General features: G+C 46.3%; 1 long non-coding RNA gene across 1 annotated transcript; it reads left to right on the top strand.

Moving 5' to 3' along the window:
- Positions 1–560: 560 nt before the first annotated feature.
- On the top strand, positions 561–12,559 carry LOC116513652. The gene is made up of 4 exons (XR_004256023.1): positions 561–685; positions 2,925–2,976; positions 6,541–6,589; positions 10,505–12,559. It is a non-coding gene; the product is annotated as an uncharacterized LOC116513652 (long non-coding RNA).
- The last annotated feature ends 1,903 nt before the right edge of the window (positions 12,560–14,462 follow it).

Raw genomic sequence — 14,462 nt, forward strand, 5'->3', positions numbered from 1 at the left:
ACATAGTTTCAAGGGACCAAGGTTGACAATTTACTAATCCTTATTGATGGAATTGCTGAGTTTTCCTTCTCTCCACCAAAAGGCCTCCCCTGGCCACACAGGGGCAGAGAGACACCCCACGGGCCCGCGGACCCTGGCGGGGAGCAGCCCTGAGGCGAAGCCATTGCCAATGTGGCAAGCTTTTGCGCGCGCCGACTGCCTTCCCCACAGTTTCCCGGCGCGGCCTCCGCACCAGGGACTTTATTTATGACTCCAACCCCGGGGGAATTAAAAACAACAACAGCAGCTAAAGGCCGTGATACAAAGGAGCTTAGTGTGTGTGTGGGGGGGGCGCCCCTTAATGGCGGCTCCTTTTGAAATTCTACCCATCTTCCCTTTTCCCCTTCCCGGGGCCTCTCTCTCTGAGGGGAATTGCCTCCCCCTGTGGGATTGGCTGGAAGGTTTGGAAAGACAGCCATTGGGGGCGCATGACGTCACCCATAGAGGCTCCCATTGGTCCGTGACGGCAGATTTCACCCAGCAACAGCGCGCAAAAAACCGCCTCGTTTTCCCGCCTGAAACAAACCAGCAGAAATGGCGCCTCAGCCGTCGCTGCAGTCGCGTGTAGCCGAGCCAGGGGCGTCCCTGGTGGGCTTCGTTGCCCGCTGCCAGAGCCGTTTCCTCGAGGCAGCAGCTGAAATGGAGGGTAAAAGAGAGTGGGAGATAAGAGCTCTCCGACTGCCCGGGGAGACGCACGTGTCTTCTCGGAGTTGGCGTGTTGGCCGCTTCACACGACGCGGGAAAACGAGAAAGCGGGGCGTTTGGCCTCTAGCCGAATCTGGCTCCTCGGAGTCGGTTCGGAAGCCCTTCGTCAGGGTGGCCCGCACAATTTATTTGTATATCAAAATTGGGGACTGCTCCTATTATTCCTCACAGAGGGACAATCCTTTGGGAGGCCCAACTGGGAGGAAATTTGCAAGCCAAGGACCGTTTTGGGCCTGCAGATTTTTGTAGCTGAAAATTTGGACATTATCAGTCACCCAGGTCATGGTTGTCCCAAACAAAGGTGCTTTTTCAGGAGGCAACTGGACTTTGCTTCCCCCCCCCCCTTTTTGAAGACCTTTTGCTCCTCATCCAAGAAGCTTCTTCAGCTCTGACTGGATGGAGGGGAATGGATGGATTTATATTCCTTGCAGACAGCTGATCATTTGAATCCTTTTGGAGAGTCCTTGAGGCTCCTCGGAGGTCTGTCTGTGTCCTCGGGGTCATCTGAGTGGGGCTCCTGGTTCCTGTAGTCCAATTTTTCCTTTGGAAATCCATTCTTACTCCCACACCATTCCAAGGGTCTTCATCCCAAATTGTATAGCTAAAAGTCTGTAGAGAGTCATCCAGGTCATGGTTGTCCAGGGGTGGGTTTCTCGCCCCGTTCCAACCGGTTCGGTTGGAACGAGGCCGGCGGCGTCCTCGCGCGCGCACGCGGCGTCCTCACACACGTATGCACGTGGCGTCCTTGCGCACGCACGCGCATGCGTAGTAGCGTCTGCGCGATGCTCCAGCTGCTCCTGGAGGATCGCACAGGCGCTGTATGCGTTCTGCGCATGCGTAGAAGCGCAGAATTCGTAAAAACCGGGTAAGGAGCGGGCGGGGGGGGGGGGGGCTTCACCGTTCCCGGAAGTTACTTACTTCCGGGTTCGGCGACCAACCGGATCGCAGGGACCGGTGCGAACCAGTCGAAACCCACCCCTGTGGTTGTCCCAAAGGTGCTTTTTCAGGAGGCAACTGGACTTTCTGGTTTTTCTTTGAAGACCTGTCGCTTTTCATCCAAGAAGCTTCATCTCTGGCTGGCTGGCTGATCCTTCCATTCCCCACCATCCAGCCAGAGCTGAAGAAGCTTCTTGGATGAGAAGTGAAATGTCTTCAAAGAAAAACAAGAAAGTCCAGTTTGCTCTTGAAAAAGCACCTTTGGGATAATAGGCTCAAGAGGAAAGGAAGGAGATGAAGGCCACACCTGCCACCAGCTGTGGCAGGCAGTAAAGATTGCCTTTATATATTTTTCTTTTAACATACTGTTGAAAGAAATGTCCTTTTGGGTTCAGCTCCAAGTGGGGAAGAAGACACTGGAGACATGGAGGCTGCTTGGAAAGATGGTTTTAATGGTGGACAGGACCACATGGCTTGAGCCCCGAACAGAAAAAGGGTGATCACATGCTTCAATGTTGGTGAAGAAGAAGAGAGAAGGGCTGAGGAAGGGGCTTGCTAGGCTTTTTATACCCTGTTTAGTCCCACCTCTCTGTTTCCTGTTCCTGTGTAAGAAATGTATTCTGATTGGTTGTCAGACTCCCATGGTGCCATGCAGGGGGCTACTCTTTAGGCTGTTTTGAATACAGGTATGAGTTCTCAGATGCCATGTGGAGAGTTGAGTAATATCCCTTCCCCCTACAGCTGCAGCGGGGAAGTCTTTATTATGTAAAGTGGGCTAGCCTGGCCTTCTCAATGGCCTATTGACAAAAGTGTGGATGGGCAGGAAGCTACGGGCAACTATTCTGTCTTTTAAAGCATGTTTCTTTTCACATCCAGAGAAATATTCTGCCTTTTCAATATTTCCTAGGATATTTCATTTTTCTGGGAGAGGGCTGGGTGATAACTTCCCACATACATAATTGCTTAGTAAACAGTGTATTATCTGGGTCGATTTACTGATACATAATCATAATTTCCAATTTCTACCTCTATTGTCTAACCATTGATAAAACAATGGTTTTAAAAACTATTCTGATCTTTAACCTTTATCTTTAATGTCGACCTATCCGTTTCTGCAGTCTAGTGTTTTTAAAATTGTTTTCTGTAGGTGTTTTTCATTTTCCCAGTGTTGTGCAAATACAATTCTTGCTGCTGTCAAGACATGTAATATTAAATATACATTCCCTTTTATCATATTTTTGCAGGCAGTAAAGATTGATGAGGTGGAAAGACCAGTGGGCCACATGGTAGATCAAGGTAGTTCTCAACTTAAGACCCCAATTGAGCCCAAAATGTATGTTGTTTGTTAAGTGAGTTCTGCCTCATTTTACAACTTTTTTGCCACATTTTCTAAGTGAATTACTGCAGTTAAATTAGTAATGTGGTGGTTAAGTAAATCTGTTTTCCCCATTGACTTTGCTTGTCAGAAAGCTGCAAAAAGTGATCCCATGAGTCTGGGACATTGCAACTGTCATAAATGTGAATAGCTTGTCAAGCATTTGAATGTAAACACATGGCCACAGTCATGTGAACAATGGTCTTAGGTCATTTTTTTCAGTGCTGCTGTAATTTTGAAAGGCCACTAAACGAATTGTAAGTTGAGGACTACCTGCATAAGAACCTTGGTATCTCACAGTTGCATGGGAACTCCCATGAAGACGCAAGGAAGAGCTAATAATGAAGTGCCACAAAGGATGTGACAGGTCCATCAAAGGAAAATAACATCCCAGTATGACCAAAGGAACAGAAAGGTTCTGAAGAGCCAGCTCAATTGGAAAAACAAGAACCACACAACACATGTGCCCTGCCAGTCATCAACTACCAATGAAGGACATGGGAACTACCTATGTGAAGACTCAGAATCTCTTCAGATTGTATGGAGGTTTCCACCCAAGTCCAACAACCAGAGACTACATCTGGAAAGAGAGGAAAGAGACGGTGGGGTGTCAAAGCTACTGTGCTGGATGAAACACAGAATATCCAGGAGTAGATCACTATGATGGCACCCAAAGATGAGCTGTGAATTTATTTCTATTTATTTGCAAAATTTATAGGCCGCCCAATCCCGAAGGACTCCGGGCGGCTTACAATGCAAAAAGAAATAGTAAGAAATAAAGACAAATTTAAAAACATCACACATGCACTCGATCTGATTGGGGCTGGACCTCAACAGTGAGGTCAACAGCCCCAGGCCTGCCGGAATAGCCAGGTTTTAACAGCTTTTCTGAAGGCCATGAGAGTGGGCAAGGTCCGGATCTCTGGGGGTAGCTCATTCTAAAGGGTCGGAGCAGCCACAGAGAAGGCCCTCCTCCGGGGAGCTGCCAGCCGACATTGTCTGGCTGACGGCATCTGAAGGAGGCCCACCCTGTGGGATCTCACTGACGGCTGGGAGGTATATGGCAGTAGGCGGTCTCGCAGGTACGCTGGCCCTAAGCCATGTAGGGCTTTAAAGGTAATAACCAGCACCTTGAATTGCGTCCGGAGACCAATAGCAAGCCAGTGCAGCTCGCGGAGGATAGGTGTAACGTGGGTGTACCTTGGTACACCCAATATCGCTCGCGCGGCTGCACTCTGCACTAGTTGCAGTCTCTGAACACTTTTCAAGGGCAGCCCCATGTAGAGTGCATTGCAGTAGTCCAGCCTTGAGGTGACGAGGGCGTGAGTGACTATCCGAAGGGCCTCCCGATCCAAATAGGGCTGCAATTGGTGCACCAGGCGAACCTGGGAAAGGCCTCCCTGGTCACAGCCGACAGATGATATTCCAATGTCAGCTGTGGATCCAGAAGGACCCCCAAATTGCAGGCCCTCTCTGAGGGGTGTAAGTTCTCACCCCCCAGGATTAAGGATGGACTATCTGGGCTGTCCTTCGGGGGGCAGCATCCCCCAGAATGCTTTAGACAGCAGCAGATAAGGAGGAAAAATCAAGCAAAGGAACTGCCATGGCAAGACAAGATGGTGCATGGGATGTACCATTGACAGATAGCTGAAGTGATTAACATTAGAAAATTATGCCAGTGAAAGGGAAGGGTGAGACTAAAAAGCACCGAGGCACTGATTGTAGCAGCACCAGAACAGGCATTGAGTCCCAATCCATAGATGCAGGGTTCTACTGTATTAGGCAGGGTGTAAGATGTAGACAAAAATAGCATACACTGAGCTCCACAACCAAGTACGGAGCATTTTGTATCCTCTGAAGTTCAGATGGCAGATTCCACAGAATTATGAAGACCACTAATTATGGAGACTTAAGATCCCATGGGACTTCCAAATCAGAAGGTCGTGCGGGTACTGACTAATCAACCAGACATCATGATAATTGACAAGAACCAGAAGACAGCGGTGGTCATGGATACAGTAGATCCAAGTGACAGCAGCATCTTGTTAAGTATGAGAATCTGGAAAATTACCAAGGCCTGAAGGAGGAACTAGAGCGGATGTTGAAATAAAGGCCAAAATGGTCCCAATGGAGGTAGGGAGCATTTGGAGCCGTGACTCCTAAGCTGGGAAAGGAGCTCCAACAGATCCCAGGAACTATATTAGAGCTTTCTCTCCAGAAAAATACAGGACTAGGAAAAACTGAGATACTATGCAGAATCCTCAAACCCCTAGGTCCCAACTCCTTTTCTGCTGCACCGTCCCAGTCCGTCCCTTGAGCTCCAATTGCTGGAAGAATAGAAATGTGTAAATTTGAGAAGCTTAAAAAGATAGTGATTAAAAAGATAAGAGTGTCTAAGGGGATCAAAACAGTCCTACAGTTACGGCAAACTATAATGTACAGTATTAAGGCAGTATTAATATATAAAATTTGCATAAAAGATTATTAAAAAATGAAAAAGGCAGCATGGTGGCCACTCCTGTGGTTGAAGTCTTCCCCTTTATGACAGGCATAATGTAATTGCAACCACTACATGGACTTTTTGACACCCCCCTCCTTGGAGATGCCCAGCACAATTTGTTTTGGGGAGTCTGTATTTAACACAAAAAGGAAAGGAAAGGAATCTTCTCTAGGTATTTTTGTGGAAGTGAATTTTTTGCTTCATTCCTGGAATGGATGGGTAACCCCCTGGCAATAGTTGCAGCTTGGCTGAGTGATAAGAGGCTCAGAACTTTTGCCTGGTGTCCCTTCTGGTATTAGCAACTGGGCCTGCATCACCTGGTCAGCCAGAGGTGGAGATGCATAACTGATGAGGAGGGTGAATGAAGATTAGTTCTCCAAGCTTGTGGGTTGGTTTCGTTGCTAAGCTAGATAACATCTTCAGCGGAATTTAGATGCTGGTGTCAGTGTTGTCTTATTACATTTTCAAAATGTTTGGAAACCAACCCACAAGTTCAGAGAATGAACCTTCACCCTCATCCTACAACTGAGGTACAGATATTTGCACTAATGCATAACTGGGTGGGAGGGAAACAGTCCTCTGGGACATAATCCCTTCCATGACTTCATCGTAAGTCTGGGAGGGAGGTCCAAGGAGCGGGCTTGACAGCACCGTGAGACCACACAATCTTTCCCGGAGAAAGCACTGATGAGAGCAAGGCACAAGGACTTCATGATCTCCCTAAATCTATAAATTTCTGAAAAGCATGTGGCCACATCTCTGTGTATCACCTGAGAAGACCACAGTGTGAGATCTGAGTCCTTCAAGATCTAGATAAAATTTATTTATTTAGTAGGCTTTCATGTGGCCTATCCTGCTAGATGGTTTAAATGGTCTTTGATAAAGAGGAGTTGCAGGATCTGTCTAGAATCCATATCTACAATGGGGAAGGGGGGGGGAACCTGTTCCTAGTAACTAATTGCCCTCCCTCCTCTCTTCCTTACAGTTCTCCAGAGATCCACAACAGGAAAAGAAAAGCACACAGAAAAGAGATGGTAATGTGAACATATCCTTCTTTCCAAAGAATGCCCCCATAAGTCACAGAAATTGTTCATTTTGTCCCATTTTACTCATCCCAACTCTTCCTAGGTCCCATGGCTTGCTTCATACAGCGTACCCTGTTTCATGAACAAAAGCATTGAAATATAAAAGTAATGAACCAGCAAGGATTTTCATGCAATTTAGGCTACAAATGATTGATTGATTGATAGGTACAAACAGGTAATGCCTTTCTGGTGCTCCTAGTTGTGGCATTGATGCCTAAGAGTTCCCCTTAGGTATTCTAGGGCAGATGTTTTCAGACTTTTTCAGGCTGCAGAAGTATTAAAAAAAAATCCCTGGAAGCTTGAATTAGAGGCAGAGCTCAAGTGCTAGAAAATTGGCTATGCTTGAGTGAACTTGGGTTTTTTTTCCCCTCTTAGTTTCTTATGGAATCCATCAAGTTCTCATCAAATACAATTTAAAAACTCCTCTTGTAGGGCACAATCAGGCGGGCAGTTGACCCCTTATAGTCCCAGCCCCTCTAGAGGGTGCTAGTTTGGAAAAAAGCCGATTGGAGAATGAACAATTGTCTTCCTTGAGAATTTCTGCAATCTATTTGAAGATAATTGAAATCACTGTTTAAAAATAAAGGGAGTTCTTTTGAACTGCAATGCAGCTGCTGACATCTAGTGGCCAATCATGGTTTTTTTTTTAAATTATTAAGTAAACCATTAATGGGTATAAATTGCTTCCCAGAATTACCTGCCAGCATGTTTGGACTCTAACTTAAAATTCCCCAGCCAGAATTCTGGCAGTTGGGTCTCGCATCTTGAAGTTGCCAAGGTTGAGAAATATTGCAGTAAAGGACAATTAAGGCAACATTCAAACAGCATCTCCAACAATTTGTGCAAGTCATTTGTCAGGGTGAACACTAAAAGGCAGACTGAACACATGAAAGAAATCAAGGAAAACAGACTGCAAGGATATTTAACTTTTTCCCTTTATGCCATTTCTTCGCTGCAAATCATTCTCAGACAGCTAGTCAGCCATCCAACTTTAAAGCATGTAGCAAAGCTGGGAGATGGCTCCATCCAGGCACAATCAATTTATATAAATTGGAAATGCCACAGATTACTCCATGTCATTTGAGGCCATGATCAGTGACCCCTGAAATATGGGATCCTGGTGTTCTCAGCATTGCAAACCTGAACTATACATCTTAACTTTCCTGTATTTTTAAAACACTCCCCTTTAATAATTTAAACAATGCAGTTAAAAAACATGCAAGCATTTTGCATTGATTCGTCAGTACCAAACTTACAATAACATGGTTAAAAGTGACTTAGAACATAGAGTCTAGCGAGAGTATTAATTAAACATGTGACATGTGGAAACCAGCCCATGACAAACCTTACGCCCACAGAAGGTGTAGATTGATGTACAATTGTTTCTGCGCACGCAAAGGAGGCTTCAATCGATTGATGGCAACCGCTATGGCAAAACGCAGCAAACGAGAATTCCTTTGGTGCAGCAAAACTTTGAGCACAGTGTTTTGAATTGACTTGGTGACCTGTAGCTAGTATATGTGTCGTGATAGCAGAAGAAGGCATTTTGTGGTCATGGTTTGCTGTGGGATTGCTCAGTAATGTCTGAACCCATTTCGGAAAGTGCTCCTCCATTCTGAAAGCCAGGCACCTATTAGTTCTGCTGATGTAATTGTCTCCGCAATTACAAACAAATTGGTAAATACAATGGGCTTTGGCGCTGATAGATTTTGCTTCCTTGATTGATAGTAGCGGTAGCCTCTGGGTTTGATGCACTACTTAACGCACGGCCATACTGAACTGTTGTTTCAATTAAGGTGTTTAAACATCAGGTCGGCAGGCATGCTATTTGATCTCCTTTAAATAGCAACTCAATAAATACTTTTTACTTGCAGTTGAAACTATTGGTTTTGAGTCTCTTGTTTTGCTGTGCCTGTTGATGAAGCGGCTTACCTGTATTTGTCATCCCCCTGAGAGAAGCATCTCATTTTGCACTGAGGCTGCGTAAAGTTGATGCCCATTTCCTGCCTGTGAGAAAACAAGGCTCTACATGCAAATCTTTAAGTTAGAATAGTGAGTTCCTGGTCCCCAGAAGGGAAAAGAAAAATGGTTATGATAATCCTTTGGAGAATAATTTCCCAGAATCTTTGTTATCCTTGTTGCTGTCAGCATATACAACATCAGTTCCAAAAAAAATTTGGGGGAAAAAATGTAGGTTCAGTTTTAGTGGCTAGAATTTCCTCTAGACCCTTTACTTTTTCTTCTAGTAACATTTATTTTACATTTGATATATACATTAAACCTCTGAAAGTTGACTACCCAAGGGAGTGAAGGAAAGTGGTCAACTTATGGAAGTGGTCAACATACAGAACAACTGTACGGATATGTTTAGTATGATTGAAAATAACCCCATGACTGGTTGTCTCTCATCTAAAGATCCCTCTGATTAGAAGACACAATTCACTGAATTCAATGTTCTTCTTTTCCTCTGGTGAATGCCACGTGAAGATTGGAAAAGCTGATATTGCTGCAGGAAACCATATTCCAAGCTACTGTGGGAATAGTCCCACTTGAGGGAGCCAGAGTATCACCAATTATTTATCATTTGGCTATTAGTGGCAGAAAATAAAACAATCCTCTATCACCCCTAAAAATAATGCACACAGGAGGGTAAGCTTTTGCAAACCTAGGGATGGTGTTCACAGATAGAGGCTGACATCGGCTTTCTAGGAACTAATTCTAGCGAACTCTGTGCTGGGGTGACAGCGCGCATGCCCACAGAGACTGCTCTGAGTGCCCGCTCTGGTACACGTGCCATCAGTTCGCCACCACCAGACTCTGGTCTATATAATATGTCTCCTTGCTGTAAATTCAGAAATGCAACAAAAGAGTCAGTCAGGTTTTTTGCCTTTGCAGGCTCCCTCAGAGTTTGTTGATTAGCTCTCTTCTTTCTCAAGGACATTGCTGAAAAAATATCCCCAGAATTATTTAGGTTTGAAGTGCTAGACTTAGGTTTTAAACTGATTAACATCCTCTTGGGAAAAACAAACTAGAAGCGAAATGACTGTTTCTGAGCAGAAGACGTGTACTGGGAAGATTGAGAAGGCTTCATTCTAAGAAGCATGCTAGGGACTATAGACCGTTTAAAGGCCAGCAAAATTCATACGTGGGCCTTTCTACTGTGTTTCCCCCCCAAGTAAGACTGTGTCTTACATTAATTTTTGCTCCAAAAGATGCATTACTGTAACACGCTCTACATGGGGCTGCCCTTGAAGAGTGTTCAAAGACTTCAGCTGGTCCAGAATGCAGCCGCGCGAGCGATTGTGGGTGCACCCAGGTACACCCACATCACACCTATCCTCCGCGAGCTGCACTGGCTACCCATTAGTCTCCGGACCCGCTTCAAGGTGCTGGTCGTTATCTATAAAGCCCTACATGGCATCAGACCTGGGTACCTGAGAGACCGCCTCCTGCCGAGTTCCTCCCATAGACCGATTAGACCTCACAGGTTAGGTCTTCTCCGGATCCCATCTGCCAGCCAATGTCGGCTGGCGACTCCCTGGGGAAGAGCCTTCTCTGTTGCAGCTCCAGCCCTCTGGAACGAGCTCCCTGTTGAGATCCGGACCCTTACTACCCTCCCGGCCTTCCGCAAAGCCATTAAGTCCTGGCTGCTCCAGCAGGCTGGGAGGCTTTCGAAATATCCAGCCCCACGGAAACTGTGACTGTTGTGTATTTTAAAGTGTTATTTTGTTTATTTATCCCCTTCCCTTGTTTATTGTAAGCCGCCCGGAGTCCTTCGGGAGTGGGCGGCATATAAGACCAATAAACATCAAACATCAAACATTAGGGCTTATTTTTCAGGTAATGTCTTATTTTTTTCAACAGACATATCAAACATAAAGCCCACGGGCCGGATGGGCTCATATCTCACCTGTGGGGCCGCCCTGGAGATGGTGAGGGACCAGCTTAGCCCAGCCGGGTGTCGATGTGACATTCACACAGGAGGCAGCAAGCTCATGGGAGCTGATGGCATCCAGCAACAGCTGCAGCCTGCTGGCCCCTTGGCTGGTGCACTCGGGCTGCGCAATCTGTCGACTACGTTTGCAAATGTGGTCGAAAGTCATAGAGGAGATAACGGATAGGACCGATCCAGTATCTAGCTTCATGGAGCATGGGACCCCTGAAGTTTTAGTTGCAGTCTTATCTTTTCTTTGTTGGGCCATTGGGCCATTTAAGCTGTTCGTAGTGCATTGGCAACACAGCTGTCAGTGATTTTATCCCATGACAGTGACTATAGGCAAGACACACTTGTCTTTGTACTCCTCACCTGGTTGCTGCCATGCGCACGCTTGACACCATCTGAACCAAATAAGTTTACCTTGGTCTCATTGGACCACAGGACATGGTTCCAGAAACCCATGTTCTTAGCCTGCTTGTCTCCAGCAAGCCATTCTTGTGCATCATCTGTAGAAGAGACTTCCTTCTGGGAACGGCAGCCCTGCAGACCAATTTGATGCAGCGTGCGGTGTATGGTCTGAGCATTGGCAGGCTGACTCTCCCACCCCTTCAACCTCTGCAGCAATGCTGGCAGCACTCATGCGCCTATTTCTCAAAGCCAACCTCCGGATATGACGCTGAGCAAGGGCACTCGGCTTCTTTGGTCAACTATGGCGAGGCCTGTTCTGAGTGGAACCTGCCCTGTTAAACCGCTGTATAGTTTTGGCTACCATGCTGAAGCTCAGTTTCAGGGTCTTGCGGGAGCAGCAAGCGGAGGCAGCGAGGATTCAGAGAGCAGCCAGCAGTTCAACTTCGCACACGAGGTAGCAGCAATAGGAGCCGAATGAACTTTTGGTTTCTGCGCCCATGCGCACGGGCCAATCAGCTAGCCACTGTTTGGGTTTCTGGCTGATGGCGTGCGCATTAACGCCAGAAACCCGGAAGATGAATCGGTGACGCGTGATGTGTCAGGCGACATAGCTCTGCGTGCCACCTGTGGCATGCGTATCAGGTTCGCAATCACAGGGATAGGTGTTTTGCTGAAGCGCCTTAATCATACATTTGTAATCAGCGCAGATGCGGACTGAGCCGTCAGGTTTTATCGGCTGACCAATAGGAGTCTCCCACTTTGCATCGTCTACTGGCTCCAAGACCCCCTGGCCAATTAGCTTGCCTAATCCACTGTCAATTTTGGGCCGGAGAACAAAAGGGACCCTTTGTGGCTTCATCTGGATAGGGGCAATTTTGGGGTCTAGGCTAAAAGAGATGGGCGTCCCCGCATACTTGCCCAAACTCCCGTTGAATACGTCCGCAAACTCCTTGACCCCCTCGTCATTGCTGTCATCTTTGAAGGGGGGATGCCAGTCCATGCCCAGGGATGTGAACCAGTCCAAGGCAAGTCTTGGCAAGGCGCCGTCCACCAAATAGAGATTGAATTATCTCATACTCATCTTTATTTAAAGGGCTTCTGGATCTGTTCTCTGGGATGCAAATTTGCCTTGTTTGAAGCTTCTCAAATCATCTTTATGCCATCATTGGAAGCCTGGGAATAAAATCCAGCCAGAGTAAAATTTGCAGCAATTTTCATTCCACAACAGATGTAATATAGAGAGTCTGGAAGAAACATGAGGTGTTTCAAGTTTTCAACAGTCTTTGAAAATTATGGTTGGACCAGAAGATATTAACAGATGCATCCTTTGAAAATACAGATGAAACATCAAAGCACATAAAGAAGTGCAGTTAAAGCCCCTCTCACCTTCAGTCCTCTAAAAATGAATGTTTCCGGCAGATGCACCATGATCTCTGCTAACTATTTTCAAGATAAATGACTGGATGAGATATTTTGATTACATTGTTCTCTTTCTCAAGAGGGGATGAAGGCTGCTTCCCTTTTGAGAGCTGTTGCACTAGATAATTCCGTCTTTTTCTTTTATCGTTTTAGAATTTTTTAAATCCTACTTGTATTTTTTAAAATAAATAATTCAAGGTGGTGTGCCTCTATTCCTCCTATTTTCTCCACAATAACCTTGTGAGGTGGGTTGGGCTGAGAGAGAGAGGCTCAAAGCCACCCCACATTTCATGCCTAAAACGGAACTACAACTGTGTCCCAGTTTCTACCCTGATGCTTTCACCACTAGCTGGCTTGTTAATAGACTGTTACCGTTTCATTTTTGGGCCTACATTGTTTAAAACACAGCTTCCCCAACAGGAGTAACATATCTGTTGTACAGTTCATTAGATTTGGTGCCTTGCCTGTAACACCCACTCAACGTGATGTTTTATGGTTGCCATTGCAAATTATGGTGGGATGGCTGGAGTGAAAGGTAGAAGTGAATTAGTATCCTCCCAAAATTAGGATTCTGATAGGTGGCACTTTTTCTGACTTTGATTAAACTTTTAGACAATTCTTTGGGTGTCTCCAGACAATTTTGTGCATTTGACAGGACAGCCTAAACCAAATTCATATGTCATATTCCTGATGGAAGGTTTTCCACTTTGCACTTCCATAAAAAAAGAGATGAGATAGCCATCTTAAGATAGATAGACAGATCTAAGATGATCATTATCCTTCTCATCTTCTCTACCACCTTTATTGATAGTATTACTCTGTTCTTTGTATGTACAGTACATTGAGAGCTTCTGCACCAGACATTTGGCCAAATAAACCTATTCCTATTATAACCTATGCTATTCCCATTCTAGATAGATAGATAGATAGATAGATAGATAGATAGATAGATAGATGGATGGATGGATGGATGGATGGATGATTGATAGATAGATAGATAGATTAGATAGATCTGACTCAAAGAAGAACAGGACTTACTATCTGTTGTCCTGATGGGTAGGAGCATAGAACCAAAGGATTAAATTTACAAGACTATTAGACCAAGCACCATGAAGAACTTCCTTACTGTACAGAAGTTGCTAGCCAGTGGAACAGGCTGCAACCTGAAATCGTGAATTATTCTTTCTCCAGTGCACTGCTCAGAGAGCCCAAATGCTGGGTTAACACAGCCTATCTGCCCTTGGACTGAGTGATGTTTTTCTTGACCACGCCTCCCTTTGCCTGCACATGCTCAATTCGAAAACTCAGTCCGCCCGAGTTAGGGCTGTTTTGGGAGAGCTCCAGTCTAAGAGCAGAAAGGCTGGAAAAAGTTTCCCAATTTGGACCACGTTTAAATTCTCAGATAGAGGAAATCACGCTTCTACATCAGGTCTGTCTATTTGCCTCCAGTGAGGCTTCCGTCGCTTTAAGAGAAGGGCTGCCGGGTTTTCCCTGCTGTTGCTAATTGCAAGCACTGCAGGGGGTTGAAAAGGCTTGCACAGCGGGGGGCTGGCTAGCAAGGGAGCAATTAGTGGGATAAACCAAGTTCCCTGTTGGAACAGGGGCGTCCCAGGGGGAGGAAAAGTCCAGCAAGGCTCTGAGAAGGCTCTAAAGCAGGTGAGCCGGATTGCTAGGATTCCCTCACCTGCTCCATTTTGCCCGGCAACAGCAGCGACGGCTGGAGCCTTCGCACACCTTCAGGGCTGGAAAGAGTGGGAAGCGGCTGCGTGCGCACCCCCCGCCATTTTGGATCGCTCCGACTCACTGGGCAGAGCGGCAGAGCTCAGAGCGTGCTAGGAACAAGGCAGCAAGAAGAGCCCAGCCAGCCAACGGAGCGTCAGCGAGCCCTCAACGACTGCAGAACGCCGCGGGGAGGCTGGGGGCTAGTCTGGGAAGCCAGCTAGTCTCTCCCTCCGGAAAATAAGCTAAGTCTCGGGGAACCGAGGGCGGTGGGAGGAAGGAAATCCGACCCCAAGGCGGCCCTTCCCTCCTGGAGATTCTGCCAGCGCTTTTGGACTG

This window comes from Thamnophis elegans, chromosome 10 (assembly GCF_009769535.1).
Source record: "Thamnophis elegans isolate rThaEle1 chromosome 10, rThaEle1.pri, whole genome shotgun sequence".
NCBI lineage: Eukaryota > Metazoa > Chordata > Lepidosauria > Squamata > Colubridae > Thamnophis > Thamnophis elegans.